Below are 7,272 nucleotides of genomic sequence, written 5' to 3' on the forward strand. Positions count from 1 at the left end.
TTTGTGTTGTTATGCTTCCAAAGGATCATCCTAAAAAAAATATTTGCTATCACAAAAAAGTCTTAAAGTGCCATGTGATGTTTATAAAAAGTCTCCTCGTACTCGGTTTTAGTGTTGTTAGATTTTCTGGCCCTTTTGGACCATGTTTACTAAAACAGAATTCCTCTTAAGCCGGTGCTAGGTGGGCGTAAGGTGTGTTTCACACTTCATTACCTCTCATTAACAGACTTGATCCAGCTGAGTTTGCTATTTATTTGCTCGGTTGCGTTCTTTGCTTCTTAAGGATCTTCGTAAAGTTAATTGCAACATGTTTTCAGCAGCTCTGAAGTGTCGTTCAGAAGGTACTCAGTATCTTCCTAGAAGTTTTGAATGGCATTATGTAATTGTTTTCTTAGCAATTTTGGTTTTTAAACACTTAATATTGTTCACATTTTTGACAGCTTTTTGCAATTTCATATAAAGTAAAAGAATAAATAAACTAGAATATTTCAAAAACTTGATAGTTATCGCCAAATTCAGAAATGCATGAAATATACGAAATTCTGAGATTTCTCAAATGTTTCTTTTTCTTTGATTTTTTCTACAAACAAAACAACAAGTTTTACAATATGTTTGGCCAATGAAATGCAAAGATTTAAAACCAATGCAGAAATCTGTTGGATACTTTTATCTGGGGAATACATTTTCCTAAAACAGAAGTTTTAGTGTTTCAGTCAGCGAGGCGCAGAAAGGGAGTCGAAAGAGTAAAAATAATAATGCACAAATTTAAATGAAAATAATATATAAATTTTAATAATAAAACTCTATAAATTTTAATAATAAAACTATGCGATAAAACAGTTATAATATGTAATGCTCGTGTGTTACTAGAATATATCAGAGCTAGGGGTACATCGAGGGTATTTTTCTCTGCACATATCTGTCTCGGCCTACCGGCCGAGACAGATATGTGCAGAGAAAAATACCCTCGATGTACCCCTAGCTCTGATATATCATGGTAACAACTCTCACACATACTATAACTATTACATACTAAACAAAGTATTTAAGCTAAACAGCGAGAAAAAAAAAACAAAGACAAATATCAAACAGGAAATGCCACGTACCAAAAACGCAGCCTCCCCAAAACGAAACCCACAGCATGCAGACGTGCACACCACAAACACATACATGCGCACACACACAAAGCCAACACATGAGGACAAGACGAACAAACAAAGGAACACAGTGGGGCACCGCCTTGGAACGGTTAGTGGTAAAAACGCCACTGGGGAGCTTAAACCGGTTTATGGTGCGCACCCAACCTCACTCTTACCCCCACCATGTTCCAAAGACACGGGACAGTGTAAATAAAAGTAATCCCCTCCAGGTGAATCTCTAACACACGTAATGGAAACAAAAAGGCATGGTATGTAAAACACAAAAATGCTCGTGTATAAATATATAAAAAGCAAGAACTATCTGAAAAAGTCCTGAAAACGGGATTTTAATTTTTTAACAAAATCAGCGACTACAATCGATTCTTTTTGGTCAGAATCGATGTCGCCGACTTTGAAACTTTGGCGTTGATTAATCGAACATCGGCGACAATCGGAACATCACTAGACATTAGTGCTCCCCATTAACTATTATCCGGTATCGTTATTGACGGCGAATGAAATGCGCCAACTGACGTAATCAATCTGTGACGTCATCAATGGAGATATTTTTGAGTATTGCATTTTAGAGTGGAAGGATTGGATTGTAATTTTTTTATTTTCAAACAAACAGGTTGAATCATCTCATTCTTCAAATGTCTTTAGATCAAAAAGTCTATGCTTAATTGAAATTAATATGCATAGCAGTAATAAAGTGCTGCGGCCTTTTTTCATTGCAACATCGGATCACGATTTTTTAAATCAGATGCATCTACATACAAATCCTGTAAAATCCGTTCAGAAGGTAGATCTACACAAATGGAGTGTGTATGTGTATGTTTTTCACTTTGACAGTGCCGTCATATCTTTCATTCACTAACATACAAGCAGGGCAAATTATGTTGATTTCACATGAACCCTTCCTATTTTCATACGGTATGTTGACCCAGGTTATTAATGTTGAAGACCGTTACCATCTCTGTTACAAACAGACCTGTGATATTTAGACAACCGTGGCCCAGTGGTTAAGGCGTCCGCCTCGGGATCGGGAGGTCAAAGATTCGAGCCCCATGGGGTGCGTTCGTCCGGGGGATGTTTGTCATGGGACACGTTCGCGAGCTGGTTAAATGAATGGTTACCGACTTCAGTCTGCCGGGCGCATGGCATAGCGGTAGGCGTTGGAAGGTGATTGGTACGCACAATAAAGGTGTCTTATAAAACACAAAGACAAATATCAAACAGGGAATGCCACGTACCAAAAACGCAGCCTCCCCAAAACGAAACCCACAGCAGGCAGACGTGCACACCACAAACACACACACACAAAGCCAACACATGAGGACAAAACGAACAAAAAAAGGAACACAGTGGGGCACCGCCTTGGAACGGTCAGTGGCAAAAACACCATTGGGGAGCTTAAACCGGTTTATAGTGCGCACCCAACCTCACTCTTACCCCCCCCCCCCCCCCCACACACACACAACCAAGTTCCAAAGACACGGGACAATGTAAATAAAATTAATCCCCTCTAGCTGAATCTCTTAACACAGGGAATGGAAACAAAAAAGCATGGCATGTAAAACACAAAAATGCTCATGTATAAATACATAAAAAGCAAACCTTTAGAACCAAAAACGTATGTACTCAATGCCTTTTCAGAAGACAGAGCAACAAGAGAAACACCCTTAAGGGCCCGACGAAACAGGGCAGAAGACAGATATCAAAACAGTTGAGTCCTGGTAGGATTAGGATTTAAAAACTGCTTATCATAGAGTCCTCCCCCTCTTCCACCAGACACAATCAAAGAGGGAAGCGTAGTGTCCAACTGTAAACGGGTTCATAAGCCAAATTGGCCCTTTCAATAGGGGTGACACTATAATAAACAAGACCTTTACATTTTAGACGAGAAATCTCCACGTTTTTTTTTATGAAAGACATTGTTTTCTGTTTCCTCGTTTTCTTTCCATAACTCAAATTCTTTAAAAGTGGTAAATTAATACTTAAACTTTGATGTTGGAATGTGACCTCTGTGGATCCGAACCTATTTAAATAAATAGTTAAACGTTGATATTGGAATATGACCTCTGTGGATCCGAACCTATTTAAATAAATAAGCATTTTTAAAACGGATTCCAACCTTGCAAGAACAATACTTTTAGTGAGGATTTTTGCTTGTTTTGACCTTGACATAACGGGATAGACAAATGTTTCATTTTTATGTATCTGCTGAAGTGGATTTAGAACAACAGGTGGATCCACAAAAATCACATAAGAATTTACCACTGCCCTTTCTTGCTGGCATATTTTCTGCTCTCTCAATGTCGGCTATAATGTCATCAGTGACCTTGCTTGCAGAACTTCACGTTGATCTATCACTGAATCGGGAAATAAAAATGTATAGTCTTCGTTATTTGCATTATTTGTCACAAATCCATCTATCGGTTCACTCTCACCATCCTTAACGTTACTTGCAGCTCTGACATTCGTATTATCAAGACTATTTACATTAACTCTATCACTAACTTATCAACGGGTCCAACGACACTGTCATAGTGACCCGCCACCAAAGCTTGAATAATCAATAATACTACTGTTTGCAGAACAAATGCCCTTTTACCTTTTTTAAAATCGATAGAGTTATGCGTTTACGTCACAAAAGAGGCGAAGCTGAAGTTATTTTTGGAGTAATCCTGACAGTTAACCCCGTCCCTATCCGCTAGCTTTTTTCCGAATATGTTACGCTTGAAAGAGTTGAATGCGTCCTTTTTTTCTTTATCTTGACGTCAACTCGCGTGAAAAATTGATTGATCCGCCCAACACTACGGCACACACAGAGCGCACGCTCTGACTCTAGCGGGGACCCATCATGTCCAAACATAGGCCTAGTATCACGTCCTTGTATATGTTGTCACTTTTATCGAATGGAAAAGTCATTAAAAGGTACAATAAGGTGAATATTATGGAAGTAAAATACTCTATTTCAACTACCTCCAAATGGGAACTGCGTTTTTTGTTTGTTTTGACAATAATTATCGATGAGGGAAAAATGAAAAGATAGTCATTTGCGTCTTTAGTATCTTATTTGCGTCTATAGTAATTTCTGGCCACGCAACGCTGCACAACACTTGTAAATGTCATGGATATATATCCATAAAAATCTATGCATCATAAAATCTTCCGTAATTTATCTATCGCAAATCTAACTCCTAGACTATTGTTATTTTTTTCTTGATCTTCAGTCTGATCCGTTATATATGAATCTATCTACTATTTATTTGAATGGTTTAATGTCCGTCGTTTTTAAAAACACTTTCAAATATTTACAGACAGACAGTTGATAAGGCTTGTCTTCGTTCCTGGGAAGAACCAATTCTAGACTCACATCTGTAAAAAATTACAGACTTTTTCAAGTAAAGAGGCATGGTCGGTTCCAGGAATCGAACTTATGCTCTTCAATCAATTATAGGTTACAGTGATTTAAAATGAGATCAATGATTCGCGATGATGAGCGACTCCAACAACTCAACCACGAGTCAGTCGCGTTTTGTCTGCAGCAAAAGATACTGAAATTTATGCAGGAAAATGCCTGTAATGTGTACGAGGGTGTCGTTTTTTCACATCCGTGCGACCTAAATGTTTTGTGCATGGTGGCAAGATTCATTTAAAATTTAAATGACGATTAGTATATCTTTACTTTTCGGTTAAACACCCTTTTCAGCAGTATTTATATCAACCTCTCTTTCATGCGGCCGATGACAAGTTCATTCAGTGTATTTTACTCATTTCAGAAAAAAATACTTAAAGGGCGGAAGTACCTGTATAGACGAGAATCAAAAATAGCTTCAGCATCGCTGCTTTTGTGACGTAAAGGTAAACGTCTAGATCTTTCATCAATTATTTAAATCTATATTTAATGAACTCTCTAAAAAAACTTCACTAATTTAAAACGGAATTTATATTTATACATCCGAATTTATGAAAAGTTAATGTCTTCTTTACCTACAGATCCTAAAACAGACACCTCAGCTTTTTTGACAGATTGCATGGACACCTCTGTGACCGATGATTTAACGTACATTTTATGGGAAGGTAAAACTTTAAAACACAGTCAATAAACATCACGAACCTTTTGCAAAAAGTCCGCGTGAAGAATCCCGTTAAATTCTGTTAATCAACATGTAAAATACATAGAACTGTGTTAATATACGAAGTTTACATTTTTCAACACAGTGTACAGTAGTGCAGAACGGAAGAAAAAACTATCTGTCCGAAAGAGATGCGTTAAAATGTAGATAGCGGTTGTTCCTTTCGTAATATTTATAGGAAAAACAAGAATTCCATTTAGATATATGCTAAAGAAGTAAAAAATATGAAAAAAAAAGAATTACATACATTTGCTGTAGTGAGTATTAGATTTGTAATTTTCATTTATAGATTTTGTTAAACAGTTGTCTGAACACATTCTCCTTTTCAACATTTTCCAATTAAAAACAGGCCTGTGATGTAGTGGTGTGTAAGATACTTAATTAGTCTGAGAAACCATGTCAAATGTAACAATTTCACGAAGGGCCAGCAAATACAAAAGTCTGTCAAGTTTACCATACATAAAAAAAAAATTCTTGACAAATCAAATGTAAATCCATAAAATAATAAAAGTTAAAGCTGATTAAATTTATTTCATTTTTAAAATGTTCACAGTAACTCACCTGGATTTGTGAAAGGAGTACGAAGGAATGGTCTACAAGGGTAGCCGCTATCCCCTAAAAGCACACCTTTTTCAAAATCTGGAAAGGTAGTATTTTTTTTAATTATTTGATTTGTCATTTTTTCAAACAATGGGGGAACATGGAAGGTAATTTTTTAAAAAAATAAAAGAACAATTAAAGATCTAGTCCAGAGATTTTCTATTAGTCTTTCAATATACCTATTAGAGGAATAATCATAGCTTTTAAGGATGACTACCCGTAATAGCCCTTAATTTCATCAAAAGCGTACATACAACTTGATAATGTAAGCTTTGAAAATGTCAAACGATAGAAATAAGGTGCATATTGACAAGTTATCTAGTGACAGAAGTTCTCAAAAATTTCCTTTAAATTTACTCCCCTGATAATTCTGGTTTTTCATGAGTTATGTCCCCTGAAAACTAGAAAAAAGTAATATTCTCCTTTTCCCTACGGGGAATTTTAGATTTCTCTTTGATATTTGTATCAGAATCATATAATGCAGCTTTCTACCGCAAAATTTTCTCGAAACTCAAGTTCAGATTCTTATAATCAAAGTATATTTCCCATAGGCATCAATGTTAACTTAAATACCGATTATCTCCCCCAAAAATGAAAAAAAAATTGAAAAATCTCTCGGTGAAACGTGTTTAATTTTGAATGTCTTTAAAGTGACCAAGTTTCATTTAGATATTATCATCCAGGTACAAGATATTAAATATGGCTATTACACCATGTTATCCTTAATGTAAGAGTACTACTGTAATGAAAAACAGCATCACCAGGAGACCTCAAAATCATTAACAATATTATTACACAAGATTTGTGTTTATAAATTATAAATGTTGCTGTGGCTGATAAAGTCATGATAACATGATAAATATTTTATTGGGAATTTTCAGGTTAAAATTAGGGGGAAAAATAACACATAGAGCTAATTATAATAAAATTATATATTTTATAATTTGTATACGATTGCTTTAAATTTAGCAAATCCCTTATAAAATCATAATTGCATGATATAGTTGTGATGCTGTCAATTAAGATATTATGTATTGTATTTATTATTAACTGCTTTTTAAAATACGATTGATCAAGTCGGCAAACGCTTCGATAAAATAACACTCTGATACGAGCCAGAGCTATTAAAATAAATAGATCGGCAACTTGAAAAGTATATAGAGCAAATATCGCCAAAATCCCGTGGCAGCTGCATGAGATCTTGTTGTAAGCGTCTGTTGATTTGATCATGATTGATGAAGTCGGCAAACACTTTGAAATAAGATAACTTTCTATCAGATCATTTGCTTATAATGATAATGTTCTTAGTTGTCAGAATTATCAACACGGGGAAGGAATGTATGGTGGATTGGAAGTCTGAGAAATCAACAGTTGTCGTTTGAAAAATGGAC

This window comes from Mercenaria mercenaria, chromosome 12, assembly GCF_021730395.1.
Source record: "Mercenaria mercenaria strain notata chromosome 12, MADL_Memer_1, whole genome shotgun sequence".
NCBI lineage: Eukaryota > Metazoa > Mollusca > Bivalvia > Venerida > Veneridae > Mercenaria > Mercenaria mercenaria.